The sequence below is a fragment of the Dama dama genome, chromosome 4, assembly GCF_033118175.1.
Source record: "Dama dama isolate Ldn47 chromosome 4, ASM3311817v1, whole genome shotgun sequence".
Classification (NCBI taxonomy): domain Eukaryota; kingdom Metazoa; phylum Chordata; class Mammalia; order Artiodactyla; family Cervidae; genus Dama; species Dama dama.
In genome coordinates, this window is record NC_083684.1 from 52,521,070 (window position 1) to 52,539,302 (window position 18,233).

The following is an 18,233-nucleotide window of genomic DNA, read 5'->3' on the forward strand; positions in this document are numbered from 1 at the left end:
CTCAACGAACACTGGTTACCCTAAGAATGTGCGATCAACGAATGAATGATAGGTAACATGGCTTCCAGGGCAACCCCATGGGTGGCGGTCAAGAGACTCCCGTCGAAGGCAGAGCTCCGGAGACTCCTACTACGGGGAGAGGCGACCAGACCGGAATCCCAACACATTCTGGCATCCCGGCTCTCCGCGTGGGAGGGAAGAAGGGCGTGTCCGCCTCCTCAAGGCTGGGGCCGCGCCTGTTACCTGCGACGACTGGGCTCCAGACAAGGGACGGGTACGGCGTGTGTGGCGGCACTCCGAAGCTATGTGAAGGGCCAGACCTAGAATAGGAGCGCCAGAGGAGCGACCTCGGGGATACTGCGGGAGGACTCGGCCAACAAAACGGTTAGCTCCCCAACCCCGCGCCCGGCGGACTGACCAAGGCAAGGGGAGTGAGCGCGCGTGCGCACTGGCGCGCGCCCGGCAGGAAAAAAGCCCAGCGCGAGACCCCGCGCGCGCGCGCGTTCGAAAGGAGAAAAAAAAGTCTTTCCCGCGGGGGCCCGCGGCAATTTAGGCCGGAGTTGGCCGGCGAGCGCGCGTGCGCGAGCGCGCATAGAAGCCTTTCTCCACAGCTCCCCTCGGTTGGGGGTCTAGCGCTGTGTTCCGCTGCTCCCGCTTCTCCAGAGGCTCGCGCCCTCGGGGTAAGTACCTCGCGCCTCGCGGAAAAGGAGAAAGAGGGTTTACTGAAGGAAGGGAGGAGGCGGATAGAGCTGGGAAAAAGGAAAAAACCGCCTTCGCAGAGCAAGGAACGCAGTCAACGGGTTGGAGTCTACAGAAGACACACCTCCATCCCTCACGCCCCTCGGGGCTGCGGAAGTACTCTGGAGACTCGAGCGGCACGGAGGCGACAGGTGGACTACCATTCCCAGAAGGCGGCGCGGCGCCGCGCCTACTGCTCCCGGCAGCACCTGCGCGTCAGGCTTTTTTCAGTTTGCGGCCGCCTAGGGCGAAACTACAGTTCCCAGGGGGCCTCGCGCGAAGCGGCTTGGAAGTGGGCAGCCTGGAAGTCACTCGGGCCACTGGAGCTGGCGGCGTCTCCAGCAAGCGGCGCTGATCTGGACCCCGCGGTCGTGGGGCCCGCGGGGCGGGCAGCCGGGACACCCAGGTGTGTGGCTGTGGGTGCAGGGTTGGCCTTGCGCTAGGGTAGCGAGGAGTCGATGTCCAGTCGGACCCCGAGGGTCAGCGCGGGCGAGCTACTGGGCGGCCGGCCGGGTGTGGGCACCGGCTGTTGGGGGGCGGCGGCGGCACTCTCGCCCCCTGGACCTGGCCGGATTCGTGCCCGCATGCTTCAACTTTCCAGACTAGCTACCCGGCGCCGTTGCGGAAAAGCATGGTATGGGAGTCGGGTAGCGGTGGGTTCGCGTACGGACTCTGCCTCTCGGGAGGTGCGATCTAGGGAAACCGCGCCGAACCTCAGTTTCTCCTTTCGGTCAAACCGGGGAAGAATAGTGTCTGTCTTATGCTGGGAATTCTGTTGAGATGTTGAGATCCGATGAATAAAGTGTTTGGTACATAGAAGACACTTACTGCTTGCTTGCTTTATTGTTAGCTCCGGAGAAATGGGATGAAGGTATTATCGACTGAGTGTGGTAAGCTGAGGGTGAGCCACATGGTTAGCGCTCTGTGCAAGGTGGCTGTTGTTAGGCGAAATTATTTTGCTAAGAGCTTCGGTTTTGAAGGCAGAGCCAGGTTCAAATTTAGGTTCTACCTTTTACCAGCTCTGTGACCTTGGGCGACAGACTTCACTGCTCTGTACCTTGGTTTTCTCTGTCTACAAAATGGGTATTTTTTAATAGCAGCCACCTTGTAGAGTCGTTTTGAGTATGCAGTGAGAATACCATTTGTGAAATGCTGAGAGCAGCAGCTGGCACATAGTCAGCATTTAATAAATGACCATTGATTCAGCGTTTTCCCGGTTTCTCCGAGACCCCCTGAGGGTGGGGCTCCGCCTGTAGTCTTGCTTTTCTAGTGGATCAGACTTATGACTGGTCTGGTTGATTTCCTCTCCTGCACCCTCAGGTTCCATCCGTGTAGAATGGGATAACAATATCAGCCTCAGAGGGTTGTAAGGATTTGCTGATACCGTGTTCCCAGTCCAGAGCCATCTCTCACTAAGTAGCAGCTCTTATATATTATAATTGTTCTTCTTCCATGTGCTCCATCTGGTCCAGAGCTTGCCTAACTGTGGTGGGATGTGACATGACAGCCCTTAGCTCCCCCACATATTCACTCCCAGCCTCTCTAGTGTCCCATCTGTGAAATGGTAGTCATAGGACATTTGTGCCAGGGTTGTTTCAATGATTCCAAAAGATAATTCATGTGTAGTATTCAGCACAGGGCCAGGTGCAGTTAATAAACATGCCTTGTTTTTCTTGATGGGCTTTTGCTGCTTATGTTTGTATTACAGTGCAGAGCAGGACAAGGTTAATGTCCCCTTGCCCCTAATTTTTACTCACCAAAGGTAAAATTGTGGAACATACTGCCATATAAGGGGCTGAGAAGAAATGGCACCGACTAGCTATTATCAGCAGGCCTCTTGCCCTCTCCCCAGCTCTCACACACTCCTGCCCCCAAATCGACCACTCTAGGGCTTTTAAGTGTTGTACCACTGTTGCCCGCACTTGACTATCTCAAAGCCCCATTAGCCCCCCGAGCTCCACCTCCACATGTGGGACCTGTGCTCCTTGATGTCCTCTGCTGACTTGATGTCCCCTTGGGTGCCATGAACTCAGAATGTTAAATCGAAGCTCCTTTTCCTCCCAGACCCAGTAGTCACCACCTTGGCAGATGGACCAAGCCGGAGACCTGGGAGTCTCTCTCCCCCAGGCTTCCCAGATGCAGTTGATTGGCAAGGAGGATGGTGCTGTCATTCCATAGCAACCATTTCATTGGCCTGTCTTGGTTTCTTGTCTGTGGGCCACTGAAAGTCCCCCTTGGCTACTGAAGGTGGCCTTTTCCAACACAAGGTTGAGTTGTTTCTTTCAAGTCACCAAGGATGAATTCATGTCAAACACTGTATCAGTAGGAGCCAGAGAAGGCACTGCAGACAGGGCCAGATGTCAGTGGCCACGAGCATGGAGGAAAAGCCCTGGCTGTCAGGGAGTCCGTTTCTAGCCTGGCTAAGCTTAGCTGAGTCGCTTGCTTTCTTTCTGCAAAGTTACCCAGTGTCAGCGGGTTAGAATATCCTCTGTGCAACAGGCCATCCTGAGTGTTTTGGGAGGCAGCACACGCACACCCAGGAAGAGGCTGGGCAGGGAGTGTGTTAGCTCTCCGTTTAGGGTGAGTCTGTCATCAGATCTGTCATTGTAATTGCTTTTTTTTTTTTTTTAAAGATTTTATTTATATATTCTTGGCTGTGCTGGGTGTTCCTTGCTGCACGTGGGTTTTCTCTAGTTGCAGTGAGCAGGGCTCACCGTTGTGGTGCACAGGCTTCTCCTTGCAGTGGCTTCTCTGGTTGCAGAGCACGGGTTCTCTGAGTCGTTGTGGTGCACCAGCTTAGTTGCTTCTTGGCATATGGGATCTTCTCAGACCAGGGATCAAACCCGTGTCCCCTGGGTTGGCAGGCGGATTCCTAACCCCTAGACTACCAGGGAAGCTCCTGTAATTGTAGTTTCACTTGGTGATGGGAACCTGTGGTCCCAAATTTGTTTTTATTTTTTTTATTAATTGATTGATTTTTTTTTTTTTTTTTTTGGTTGGCCATGTTGCTTGTTGGATCTTAGTTCCCTGACCAGGGATCGAACCTGGACTTCAGCAGTGAAAACTCCAAGTCTTAAGCACTGGATTGCCAGGGAATTCCCCCAAGTGCATTTTTTTGCATCTGAGGAAATAAAACAGTGACTTTAAAACAAAAATATTGGTCTTAATTGTTAGTGACAATAGCACGTGGGTTTTTAACAGTCTGTGCGGAACGGTCAGAGTTAAACATGAGCCTGTTTTTCAGACATTGCAGTTGTTAGGCGGTAAATCAAAAATGGAATTTAGAATGTGCAGTGATTGGCGCCTTTTTTTTCCCCTGTGAAAGTTATTTTGCTTATATTTCAAACTTCAGTTTAAAAAAATGACCCAGGTTATGATAACAGCTTAACCTTGTTGTGTGTATAATTTCCCAAATCTGAATTAAATGTCTATATGTTTTGATAAAATAATTGAGCCGTCATTGCCTCTAAAGTAAAGGATTTTTAGTAGTTAGAATGAGAGGCTGTTAGGACCAGTTTGTGCATTTGTGCTTTCTTTAAGACACTGCCTCTATTTCTTAGGACTTCTGTGGTCATGGCCTTAATTTGTGTGTGTGTGTGTGTGTGTCTGAGGATTGGTTGAATTTGGCTTTTAAAAAGTTATGCAAAGAAATGCATACTAGTAGTAACCTGTCAAACATTACAGAAATAGGCAAGGGAAATAATAACTGCCACCCTCCATTTCAAAATCCCATCCCCCTAAGAAAACCATTTATTCAGACAGTGAGTGTTTACTAAGTGTCCAGTGTCAGGCTTTGAAGATGTCTGAGAGAACAATGTAGATTCGTTACCTTTGGAAATTTGGGGGTGGATGCTCTCATCTTTTTCTGTGCTTGTTTGGATGTATGTATGCATATAGTGGGGCATCATCCCCGGTGGCTCAGATGGTAAATAATCTGTCTGCAATGCAAGAGACCCGGGTCTGATCCACTGGAGAAGGGAATGGCAATCCACTCCAGTATTCTTGCCTGGAGAATCCCATGGACAGAGGAGCCTGGTGGGCTATAGTCTGTGGGGTTGCAAAAGAGTCAGACACTACTGAGCAATGCATATATCGACTGTTTTCTTTCTTCTCCCTCACCATTCCCCAGAAAAGGAGGGATCAAGCCACACATATTTGTAAGTCGATTTTTTAAAATATTTGATAGCGCCTATCTCTTCAAGTCATTACATACAGATCTGACTCATTCTTTTTAACAGCTAGACCCACGTTCTTCAGTGTGGAGAGACCGTGTTCCACACTGCCATTTCCCTATTACTGGACATTTAAGTTCTTTCTGGTATTTCTTTCTTTTTTAAAATTTATTTGGTGGGCACCAGGTCTTAGTTGCAGCATGTAAGATCTTTAGTTGTAGCGTGTGAGATTTAGTTCCCTGACCAGGGATCGAACCTGGGCCCCCTGGATTGGGAGCATGGAGTCTTAGCCCCTGGATCACCAGGGAAGTCCCTCTAGATTTTCTATTACATCCACCAACACACATCCAGTAAGCATTCTGCTACATAGGCAGTATAGCATAGTGGCTGAAAGCATAAATTTGGACAGAGAATAGGAGAGACAAGATCCTTGCTCTCCTAGGGTTTACATTTTAGCTGAGGGGACACACAGTAAACAAGGTAATATCAGGTGGTGTTAATTTCAGATGGAGGAAATAACAGCGTGAGGGGATGGAGTAGACTGGTGTTGGGGAAGGGCTGGTTCCTTTCGCTTGTATGACCCCAGAAGCCCTCCTAGGCCTCACTGAAGGGGAGTCATGTGAGCTGAGACCTGGATGAGCAAGAGGCACCAGCTGTGCCGAGAGCTGGGGGAAGACCATTCCAGGCCGAGGGAACAGGAAATGCAAAGGCCCAGGTGTGGGAATGTATTTGCTACAAAAACAGTATCATTAAAACTGGAGAAGGGTGAATTCCCACTGTCCAGGCTCATGCTACTTTAATTTTTGTAAAATAATAATAATAGCAGCTGACATTTCCTGGTACTTTACTCTGTACTCAGTGCTCTTCTGGGCATTTTGCACTTTTCCTCAGCTAATCCTCACTCTAGAAGAAGGGGACAACAGAGGCTGAGATGTTTGGATGGCATCACCGACTCAATGGACATGAGTTTGAGCAAGCTCCAGGAGTTGATGATAGACAGGGAAGCCTGGTGTGCTGCAGTCCATGGAGTCGCAAAGAGTCGGACACGACTGAGCAACTGAACTGAACTGAATCCTCACAAGAGTCCAGTGAAGTAGATACATGTATGGAACTCATTACCGATGAGGATGCCGACTCCAGAGTCCCAGGTCTTGGCCCATATGCTACACTTCTCTTCCCAGGCCCCCTTGACCAGGCTGAGGCAAGTTTAAGAAGTGGGTGCAGTGTTTCCTTTCCACGTTGTTGAACATGCAGAGCTCTGCGGACTATATTTAGTACCTCATTCATGTGGCAGCGGGAGTGGTCTGGGGATGTGGCGGCGTTTCCACAGTAAGACACGAAAGGGTCAGTTTCTGTGGGGATGTTTAGTTGGTTGGTTGTCGGTTACTTCGAAACTAAAGACTTTTCAGCAGAGCATGTCCTCAAATAAAACAAGATTGGCGGTGTGGCCACCACACCAGACACAAGTTAGCAAGAAATGAGGTGTGGTGTTGAAGGAGCGTGAACAAGGAGGTGTCCCATTGAGCTTGCAACGGGTGAGCTTTGCAAGAGGACTTGGATCAGCTGGGGAAAGAGTGTTTCTAAGCACTGAACTAGTATTATGGATTGTTAAAGTTTTAAAATACGGTCCAGTTATTAAAGTACTGATGCCTGGCCCAAGTAGGGGCTCCAGGATCCTGTTCCAGCCACCATGACTGTGTCCATTTTGATCTGGTGTAGCTTGGACCTGAAGAGTTGTTCAGTATTTTGAATGAAGGGCAGGCCTGATTAGATGTGAAGATGGTGGTGGTTGCTTTTAAGACCAGGAAAAGTGTGGAGAGCATCTTTCATCCAGCCATCTATGAAGCATGTTTTTCTGCCCAGCCTGTGTGCCAGGCACCATATGTTAGACACTGACAGTATGAAGTCAACATAAGAAGACTCTGGTTCTCCAGGGTTTGCACCAGTACTGTCCATTAGAAGTATAACGTGAGCCACCAGTGTGGGCCAAAAATGTAACTGAAGCTCTTATGGGGATCATTTTTAAAGAATAAAAAGAAATAGGAAATGGACTTTAATAATAAATTTTATTTAGTCCAAAGCGTATCATTTCAACATGTAACCAGTATAAAATTATTGAGATATATTACATCCTTTTTTTCTCACACTTCCTTCAAAGAACCGTGTGAAATCGACTCCTTCAGCCATCTCCATTTGCACCAACTGCGTTTCAGCAGCCACATGTATTGGACAGAGTGGGCCTCAGGTGTGAGACTCAAGTGTAGGTCAAGATTCACAGTGATGGGTCGAAGATGCCGTCCCTGTTTTATCTTGGTGAATAAGGGCAGATGAGTGATGAAAAGCATGCTGATCAGAGGCAGGCCTCGCTAAACTCACAGCTGTCGTCCTTCAAAGGCGCCTTCTGGGCCTGGTGTTCTGCTTGGCTCATGTGACCTGTGTTCTGAGGTGGCCGGGACTCTGATCATCCCCACTAAACAGATGAAGAAGCTGAGGCCTGGCAGCAAGAGGCAGCTTGCTCACAGTTAGCAGGTGATGAGGGCAGAATTTGAATTCAGGTACAGAGACCACACTCTTACATCTCTGCTGTGTCTGTGTTGTGTTAGTGTTTGAGGGAAGGTGGGGTCTGAGCTCTGAGCCATAGAAATACCATAGGAAGGACTCATCACACCAAACAGACTTACAGTGTTCATCAGCCTCAGTCCTCAAGTTTCTTTTGGTGCTGTAGTGCTGGTTTAGACCTGAGAGGTTGGCTGACCCCCTCCTTACATTGAGCCCCAGGTTTGGTGGGAATGGATCTTTACTTCCCAGGAAGGGGAAGGGTCTTTGGGGACTGAGGACAGTGGGCAGGATGAGTGATGGAAATGAGAAAAGGATGCAGCCTATTGAGAGTCCATTTTAAGTAGCTTCTGTGGGCATGAAGCCTCTTTTCTTTTCTTTTTAATATTTATTTATGTGTTTGGCTGTGTCGGATCTTAGTTGCGGCATGAGGCGGTCCTCCTTCGTTGTGGAATGTGGGCTTAGTTGCCCCACAGCAGGTGGGGTCTTAGTTCCGCAACTGGGGATCGAACCCGCATTCCCTGCACTGCAAGGCAGATTCTTAACCACTGGACCATGAGGGAAGTTCCCGAAGCCTCTTTTCTCTTTCATCTGCCTCCTCTCTCTGTCCCTCTTGACTGTGGCCTCCTGAGGGAGCTTCGTGGCCTTTTCCTGTGAGCTCAGCGACAGCCGAGTTTACCCAGTGTGTGAGTATTGCCCTTGTACAAGTCTCTGCTCTGGGTGCTTTTCATGTGATATCTCATTTAATCCTCATAACTCCATGGTGTAGGTATTCTTATCATTCACATTTCTTATTAAATAGACTCAGGTCCTGAGAAGTGCAAATCACAAAGTTGGTGAGTATCAAAGTCAGGATTCAAACCCAAGCCAGTCAAGTCCAGGCTCTTTTTTTTTTTTTTTTAAGTTTCATTTATCTGTTTTTGTTTTTGTCTGCGCTGAGTCTTTGTTGCTGCATGCGGGCTTTCTCTAGTTGCGGCAACTAGGAGGTACTGTCGGTGGGGTGGCTTCTCTTGCTGTGGGGCGCAGGCTCCAGAGCACAGGCGTCAGTTGTGGCTCATGGGTCTTAGTTGCTCTGTGGCATGGGGTATCTTCCTGGACCAGGAATTGAGCCTGTGTCCCCTGCATTGGCAGGCGGATTCTTAGCCACTGGTCTGCCAGGGAAGTCCCTAGGTCCAGGCTCTTAAACACCCTGTCTGCAGTCTGTCTGTGGACGGCAGGTGGCCGAATGGGGTCGAGAAGCAGGGCCACACTGACGAGTTGCAGTCTCCGCACTCCACACGTGGTCTCTGAAGTGGTCTGGGGTAGTCCTGCAGCTGGTCCCAGGCCCCTTTGGGTCTGGAGACTTGACCATCACTCTGGGCGTGAGGTTTTTCTCTGACTGTGGACTTGAGGGAGTTCTGCCTGGTGGTCCAGTGGCTAAGACTCTGTGCTCCCAATGCAGGGGGCCCGGGTTCGATCCCTAGTCAGGAAACTAGATCCCACATGCCACAGTAAGACCTGGGGAGTCAAATAAATAAGTACAAATACATATTTTTTAAAAATCAACCAAAAATAACAAAAATGCACTGGATGTTTGACATTATTAGGGAATTCTTGTTAATTTTTGAAGGTGTGATAATGATACTGTGGTTCTGCTTAAGAAAAGGTCCTTATTTTGAAGAGTTACAGTCTGAAATCCCCATTAACTGTTAAGATATCTGAGATTTGCTTCAGATTAATACGGATGGGCAGGGAGGCAAGGGGGCAAAGTGTATGGGTGAGGAAGGAGATGAAGTAAGACTGGCCAGGAGGCAATGCTGTTGAATCTGGCTGGAGGGGCGTTCTTATGCTCTGCCTTTCACCTTTGTGTGTTTGCACCACAAACATCTTACCACGAAAAGTTAGAAGCAAATATAACAAATGTCACTCAGCATTTGTGTGTTTCAAACTAGAGTGTAGTGTGGAGGGATTCCCTGCCTCTGCTCAGTCCACTTATATAATGCAAAGGTGGTATTTTTTTTTCTCTTTTCATCCTACGAGTCAGTCTTTGGCTCCATTGGCCACATGCTCCCCCGACTGCTCTGAGCACCATGGCGCTGGTTCTCTGAGTCAGCTCACAGAGGTCCCTCTTCCCCAGGTCTGGTTCTCTCCAGCATCTGAGCGTGGGGCCCCTCCCACATTTTTTCCAAAGACGAGTTCCAGCAGGAGGCCTCAGATCCTACCCCTGTCCTCCCCTCAGGACAGACGTGCACAGATCCTTCCTCTGATGTGTGTCTGTCAGCCGCAGCCCCCCCCACCCCCACCCTGCACGGAACCACAATCCAGCATTTGGTTTTGCCTCCAGCGCTGCTGCGGGAGGCAGGGAAAGTGCCCCCTTTCAGTCCTGACTTTTGACAAAGCTGCAAGATGCAGCATGTGATGGTGCCACGGACCTGATGATATTTCTCATCAAGCCAGCAGATAAAACTCCTTTAGAACAAACATGCACAACACCGCCCCCCCCCCGCCCCCGCCTTCACATCAAGCAGAGAGGCTTCTGTTGCATTTGTTATTTGGGGGTCTCTAACTGAACAGTGAGTCAGCAAGGGGCAGAAATCCGTGTGTGAAAGTGGCAGGAAAAATGGGCACCCTCGCGTTTGGGGGTTTCTGCTTGTGGTTTGCTTGCCAGGGAGGGGTAGAGATGTGTGATGTGAAGAGGAACTTGGGTCTGGCCTTGCTCGTGGCCAGCGCCATTGGTTCTGGTGATGGGCTCTTTCTCTGTTATCATGCTCTTGGTTTGCAGGGAGGAAGGCAGGCCAGGTCCTGGAACCCCCCACCCCCCCCACCCCCTGCGGGCGTTGCCACCTCTCCCCCGACAGCAGTTCTGCTCTTTCGTGTTCCTTTGCAGGCTCTGAAGTACATCTAGCACAGAGAGCACATTAGGATCACTGTCACCAGTTTAGGCAGCCTGCTTTTTCCGGGTTTCCCAGTGTAGACCTATATGTGTTGAATCTGAAGGTGGCAGACCCCAAACACTGATACTGATTTTTTTTTTTTTTTTTTTTTTAATATTCATGTATTTATTTGGCTGAGCCAGGTCTTGGTTGTGGCACGTGGGATCTTTGATCTTTGTTGCGGCATGCAAACTAGTTCCCTGACTCGGGATTGAACCTGGGCCCCTTGCATTGGAAGCACAGAGTTTGAGCCACTGGGCCACCGGGGAAGTCCCCCGATTATGATTCTTACACTTACTCATTCAACAGATATTCATCCAGCTGAATGCTCTTCCAGGTACTAGGTTTATAGCAGTCAGCAAGGCAGACAAGGGTTCTCCCCTTCTAGGGCTCTCATTCAAGCCGGGGATTCAAACAGTCAACAGATAAATAAGACGTATACTGTGTTAGGGTGCTTCCCAGGGGCACTAGTGGTAAAGACTGCCTACCAATGCAGGAGACGTAAGAGACCTGAGTTGGATCCCTGGGTCAGGAAGATCCACTGGAGGAGGGCATGACAGCCACTCCAAGATTCATGCCTGGAGAATCCCATGGACAGAGGAGTCTGGTGGGCTACAGTCCATAGGGTCGAAAGGAGTCGGATACGACTGAAGTGACTTAGCACGCACGCATACTGTGTTTGATGGTAATAAGTTCTAAGTGGAAGAGATTAAGAAAGGGGATGTGAGATATTAGGGTGGAGGATGTTGATGGTTTAGACAGGGTGCCAAGGGATGGCCTCCCTGGGAGTGACTTGAGATCAGGCCTGAGGGAGGCGAGGCAGTGTGAGCAGTGGGGGTTTCTTGGCAGAGGGAGCAGCCAGTGCAGAGGCCCCGAGACAGCGGCTGGAGCAGAGTGGAAGGGGGAGTGAATGGGAGGGCACGAGGGTGCAGGAGTTCGCAGATCTCTTGGCATCTAGTGTGGCCTCATCTTTCCTCTGAGATGGGACCATATTGCAGAGTGTGTTGAGTTATTAAATTTCATTAAGGGACTTCCCTGGTGGTCCAGGGGTTTAAAAATCCACCTTGCAATTCAGGGGATGCAGGTTCAATCCCTGGTCAGGGAACTAAGATCCTGCATGCTGCAACTAAGACCTGACACAGCCAAGTAAATACATAAATAAATGTTTTTAAACGTTTCATTAAGTTTTGATTAGTGGCCACACGTGCAAGGGACCAAAGGAACAAAAATAAAGCACCCAGTTCCCTTCCCCAGAGGCCATCACCATCCCTGGTTCTTGTTGGTGACCAGTTTCTTGGTACTGCATTATTTGAGTCCATTTCCTGGCCTACATTTGATCGAACCATATGAAATTGCCTTTTTTGTGGGTCAAAAAGAATGGTTGAATGTTGACAGTTTTGGGAGGTTCAGCCTAAGAGCTTCCTTTCCAGGGCCCAAGGAGCTTGACCCATCCTTTCTTTGGGGCTTTCCTGGTGGCTCAGACGGTAAAGAAAATAACTGCAATGTGGGAGACCCAGGTTCTATCCCTGGGTTGGGAAGATCCCCTGGAGAAAGGAGTGGCTCCCCACTCCAGTATTCTTGCCTGGAGAATCCCATGGATAGAGGAGCCTGGTGGGCTACAGTTCATGGGGTTGCAAAGAGTGGGACACAATGAACACTTTCTTGCCTCAGGGGTTGGTGGTCAGAGGTCGGACCCCCTTTCTGCACCCGCACATCTCTTTCATTGACTGGCCCAACAGTGTCCACGACACCAGTGTGTGTAAACCCCCTGCTCACCCATAGCCCCATACCCGTCTTGCTGTTAGGCCTGACGAGAAGCTGCCTCTTCCTTCTAGGATGGTACCTGGGGGTGGCATTAGTCATTCTTTGGCTTTCTGCATCTTGGTGCCACCAGTTTTGAAATCACAGATGACTTCCAGAGGGAAGGGCACCCCTGGACTCTTGCCAGGTGTTTGGCATGACTCACATGGCGGGACTGGATCAGTAACTGGGCAGAGTAGGTGGCAGGGAACGAGCCCAGAGTGTTCAGGAGGAGGTACTGGGACTGTGTAGGCTCAGGCTGTGGGGGGAGGGCTGAAGAGCGATGGTCTGGACTTGGGAGAAAGGCCTTCCCTCTCCTCTGGTGTGTCCCCTCCAGAGTCACACATCCTGAACCCCAGGGCCCTGGGCCGGATCTTTCTTTGGGGGAGTTCAGCCAGAAAATTGTTTCGGTTGGTTTGCCTTTGGCTGCCAACAATAGTAATAACAACAGCAGCAGCAAATTTTTTTTTTTTTTTTTTTTGGCCATACCACGTGGTGTGTGGAACTTCCCTGACCAGGGATCGAACCTGCACTCCCTGCAGTGGAAGTGCAAAGGCTTAACCCGTGGGCCATCAGGGACATGCCAGCAAATAGATAATTTAGACAGTGTCTACTAGATGCTAGGCACTGTGCTCAGTGCTTCCCATAAAGTGACTCATTTAAACCTCCCAACAACCCTGTAAGTACCCTTATTATTCCTGTTTTGCAGATGAAACCAACTAAATTTAAATATCTTGCCCAACAGCTAGAAAATGGTGGGGACATGATTTGGATCCTGGCAGCCCGGCTCCAGAGGCCACATTCTGAACTCTTAATCACTGTGCTTCTGCAATGGTTCTCAAACCCGAGCAGGCGTCGGCGTCCCCCAGAGGCTGCTTAAAACACAAGTTGCTGGGCCCCACCCAGAGTTTCCGATTCAGTAGGTCTGACTTGAGAATATACATTTCTAACAAGTCCCCGGGTGATACTGCTGCTCCTGGGCCTGGGAGCACATTTTTGAGAACCACTGACCTACTATAATAGGAAGTTCAAGTGAAATTGGCCCCAAATCAGGAGATTGATGATCTGTAACAGAGAAGCCTGCAGATGGGCAGCACCAGGGTAGGATAATTAAGCCTGTGAGGAGACCAGCCTTCTCCACTATGCTTGATGTGTCTCCTGTGTCCTCAGGCTCCCCTTATGGCCACAGGATGACTGTCACAGCTCCAGTCATCATTCCCTGATGAGGCGATATCCAGCAGCAGGAATATCCAGCCTCTGGAGGCTATGTCCAGAGCATCTCTTGGGAGTGTGGAAACTTCCTAAAAGCCCCGCCTCCCAGATTCCCCTCATATCTCATTGGCCAGCATTGTGATACCTGACCATGCCTGGGCAAATCACAGGCAAGAGCCAATCAGGATTTACTGTCAGGGCTGGGGCTAGAAGCCTCTTCACCTGAAGCACAGGACTATGCAGTGCGGCTGCAGGAATAAACCCATAGTACTGTTTAGGAAAAGACTGGGAGAGGGGGGTGGATATTGGGTGGGCAGACAGTAGTTCTGCTACAGAAGTTAGGGAAACAAGGTGAATGCCTAGTACCTATCCACTTTTGTGTCACTGTCCTTACCAACTTCCTTTTGTAATTACCTGAATCAGGACATGGCTTTTTAATTCTCTAATCATTTCCACCTTTAAGAATGTGTGCACAGAGTCCCTGTATCATAGGAGCCCTCAATCCTTTCGGGAAACCAAGTATTTCATCTGAAGACTCAGGGAAACCCAAGCTGGGTGATGAGGCAGCAGTCTGAGGGGCGGTGTTGGTGGTCCGTGAGCGCACTCACTCTGCTCAGCAACACTTGGGGCTCCTCCCTCTGCTTCTGACCACTTTTCCTGTTCAAGGTGCTCCTTGCAGAGGCTCAGTTTCCCTCTTTGAGGACTGCCTTCTAGGGTGGTTGTGAGGATGAAAGGAGAGGATGTAGGGAATAAGGAGAGGATGCAGGTCAAGTGCTGACCCCCAGGAGCTAGCTCATGGTAAGTGCTCAATAATGTGGCCCCTGCTGTTAACATATTTAATTTGACTTACTAATTGAATAGGGCTTCTCTGGTGTTTCAGGGGTAAAGAATCTGCCCACAATGCAGGAGACATGGGTTCAATCCCAGGGTCAGGCAGATCCCCTCTAGAAGGAAACGGCAACCCACTCCAGTATGGAAAAATTTTCCAGTCTGGAAAATCCCATGGACAGAGGAGCCTGGTGGGCTACAGTCTATGGGATCGCAAAAGAGTCAGATATGACTTAGGGACTAAACAACAACAATTAATTGAATAGTTATCATTTAATAATCCCACCCTTTCCTCCCAACAACCCATGAAAGTGACCATTCATTTTGCAGACTGACATTTCCTGTGGGTGCCTGTTGCTGCTGCTTATGGACCCAGCATAAAGCTGTTGCCCTGTAGATCTGCCAAGGGACTGAGGAATGAAGTGCGGGCTGTGGAGCCACACCACTTGGGCACAAGTCCTGGATCCATCTCGGGCTCCCATGTGACCTTGGGCAAGCCACTAGCCTTGCAGTACCTTGGTTTCCATATCTTTAAGGTGGTAATGAAACCGTGTAACTCAGGTTGAGATTTGAATCAGTGAGCCCAGACTTGAACCCAGCCAAAATCTAGATGGTGACTTGAATCCACGGTCTTTTAACTGAGATCCCACACCTGGTCTCAGGACTTAATGAAGCTCAGATTCTTGATGTCTCCTTGCAGAAAGAATTCAGTGAAAGACAAAGTGATGGCTAAGAAGTTGATTTATTTAGAGAGAAACACACTCCACAGACAGAGTGTGGGCCATCTCAGAAGGGGAGAGTGGCCTTGAAATATGGTGTGGTTAGTTTTTATAGGCTAAGTCATTTCATAGGCTAATGGATGGGGGGATTATTCCAACTATTTTGGGGAAGGGGTCGAGATTTCCAGGAACTGGGCCACCGCCCAGTTTGTGGTCTTTGATGATTGGCCTCAAAACTGTCACGGCACCTGTGTGTCATTTATCTTATGCCTGTGTGTTACAGTGAGCATATACTGAGGCTCAGGGTCTAGTGGAAGTTGACTTGTCCACCATCTTGGACCTATTTGGTTCTAATCAGTTTATGTCGTGTCCTCGGGCTGTGTCATTCTTACGAAGTCTGTGTCTTGCCACCTTCCCTCTGAGGCTGATGGGAGAATTGCATTCAAGCACACAAAGCATTTTGAGCACTGCAGCCCCTGGCCCCCAGTGAGCACTCAGTATATCCACTGTATCTGCTGTTCTTTGAATATTTGTGCCAGTTTATTCACAGGAGATATGACTTCCTTGGTGGCTCAGTGGTAAAGAATCTACCTGCCAATTCAGGAGACACAGGAGATGGGGGTTCAATCCCTGGGTTGGGAAGATCCCCTGGAGAAGGAAATGGCAACCCACCCCAGTATTCTTGCCTGGAAAAATCTCACAGACAGAGGAGCCTGGTGGACTGAAGTCCATGGAATTGCAGAGTCAGACTTGACTTAGCAACTAAACAAATAAATAAGCTCCTTGAGGGCAGGGTCTGTGTGTTTTTTGTTGAAACCACTGTGTCCTGAGTCGATGGGTTATATATTTCGTGGATGAAAACAAGGGCAGTAAATCATCCTTCTTTTGTTTTCCCTTCAGCTGCCCAGAATTTAAACTAGGTGACTGTAATAACCTCCTGTTTCGAACCTGATTGAATCTGGGGGCAGCATGTGATGACTGCAGCTGGTGGTTATTGAGCGTTTTGTGCATGAGGGCTAAATGCTCTCTGTAAGCCCTCGCTGACTCTTCACACTCACCCCATTTTACCAATGAGGAACCTGAAGCCCAGTTGAGGATGGGGCACCTGTCTTTCCTCTTGAGGCGCTCCAGTGCCGAGGTTAACAACTGGAAACCCAAGAGATGCTCTGCTTGGCTTAACTCTGCGCCGCCACTTTCTTGCTGTGTGACCTTTCTCCTGTGACGTCTCTGTTCTTGAACTTTCTCATATGTAAAGTAGGAATGCTAATCGTGCTTGCTTAGGACGGCTGTGAAGGCTGGGGGAGGGGGGAGATGATTCACATCACGTGAAGTGCAGAGCGAGGAGGGGGCGTTCTGGGGCTGTTATTGTTGGGCACACCCATTCCCAGGCTGGCCCGAGGAGTCCGGTGGCCGCGTTTAATCATTAAGCCGCGCTGCTTCTGCGAGCCCGCTCCCCGTCCGCCCGGCGAAAAGGAGCCCATCTTTGGGTCGTGCGGTTATGAATGAAGCGGGCAGGGGAGGCCGTGGGCGCCGATCCAGCCCTGGATCGGTCAGCGAACAGGTGGCGCGTTCCTGGATCCGAGGTCACCGGCCAGCCGCCTTTGTTACCTTGAACTTTCACTCAAGCCCATTCAGGCTCCTCAGACCACGTGTCTGATGAGTAAGGAGTCCTTTTATTTCCCTCCCCCGAAGGGACCTCTGGCAGAACAGCCCGCCTTGGGGACGCGCGCCTGTTCGCCGAGACCCGGCCTGCTGTCGGGGGAACTCCGGTGGCCGGCGGGTCGTTGCTGCGGCTGTTGTCGAGTAAGTCGCTGTGAGGAGCTGGCACGGCAGGTTCCCGCTTCCGCATTCCAGACACCCACCGCGGGCGGGGGAGGCACCACCCACCGCGGGGCGAGGGCGGCCGCGAGCGCGGGCAGGCAGGTGGCCTTGGCCCGGACCGGACCCAGGACGGGACTCGAGAGCCTGGAGCTCCCCCCGGTTCACCTGCCGACTTGGTGATCCCGGCCGGGCTCCGGACGTCTTTCAGGTGAGCGGTGTCGGTTAAGTTTGGTAGGGACTTGCAGAGAAAGTGAATAGTGTGTTTCCTTCTTTTCGGGCATGAGACTGGCGGTTTTCAACCCCCACTCCCCCCTCCTCTCCCATGAAATGTTTACCTGTCTGCTGCTAACTGTGAAGAAAGGGTGGGCGGAGTGTTGAGGGAATGAGAAGGAAATGGAGGAGATTTCTCCCCGGAGAAGGCATGGGTGAATGCTGAACTCCCTGGGGGATGCCAACTTCTGTACCAGTTGGGTATCCTAGCCTGGTGCGGATGAGCTGTGTGGTCTCAGGCGAGTTCCTTTCCCTCTCTGAGGCTCAGTTTCCTCATCTGATGAAGTGGTAAGTAGGAGCAGTACCCACTCACCTTCCCAGTGAATCATTGCTCACAGCCTGGGCACTCACAGCTTGGGCACAGAGTGGTGGTCAGTGTTAGCTAGCCCTACTCCCACCCCAACCCCTAGCCCCGCTGATGCCCTGTCTGACCTTATCTCTGACTTCTCAAATGCTGCTAGCTGCCTCCTGCCCCTCCTCCCTCAGGGCTTTTGCCCTGACTGTTCCCTCTGCCTGTAACATTTCTCCAGTATCCCCGAAGCTCCCACTCCCTTTGGGACTCTGCTCACATGTCACCTTCTCAGTAAGGCCCCTCTCCTCCCTAAGTAGCACCTTCTCCATCACACTCTCGCCGTTTACTCTGCATTTGTTTTCCTCATAGCATGACCACTGAAGTGTTTATTCTCCCACCTCCCCTCCTGTTGTTGTTGTTTAGTCACTAAGTCGTGTCTGACTGTTTGCGACCCTGTGGACGGTAGCCTGCCAGGCTCCTTTGTTCATGGGATTTCCCAGGCACGAATACTGGAGTGGGCTGCCATTTCCTCCTCCAGATAGTCTTGCTGACCCAGGGATCGAACCCGGTTTTCTCCTGCATTGGCAGGCAGGCTCTTTATCCCTGAGCTGCCAGGGAAGTCTCCTCCCCTACCGTAGGCCCCAGGAAAGCACACTGTCTCTCTTTGTGGAACCATCCCTGGCATGTGGTAGGTGTGCGATATATTGTTTTATGAGTGGATTTAGGATCCTGTCTGAGGAAAGGTGGCTGTTCCTATCTGGGTTTTGAGGAGAAAGTCAACATATCCTCAAAGCTGCGGCTGAGGGTGGGGCGGTGGTGTGCGCACTCCCTCTCCGTGGTCACCCAGGGTCCTCGGGCCTCCCTGCAGCATCCAGCCCTCTAGCTTCCTGTCCGTCAGCGCCTCCAGCCTGTG

The 18,233-nt window shown here is 50.5% G+C and overlaps 1 protein-coding gene across 10 annotated transcripts in view; it reads left to right on the forward strand.

Annotated features, from left to right (window-relative positions):
- The first annotated feature begins 298 nt into the window (after window positions 1-298).
- SIPA1L3 (signal induced proliferation associated 1 like 3) overlaps window positions 299-18,233 on the forward strand; it is a 252,031-nt gene continuing 234,096 nt past the window's right edge. For 5 of the 10 annotated variants that reach the window (XM_061139186.1, XM_061139185.1, XM_061139182.1 and 2 more), the window contains exon 1: window positions 16,756-16,966. The gene's annotated coding sequence lies outside the window, so the exon portion shown is untranslated. The other 5 variants (XM_061139187.1, XM_061139184.1, XM_061139183.1 and 2 more) reach the window with 5 other exon arrangements.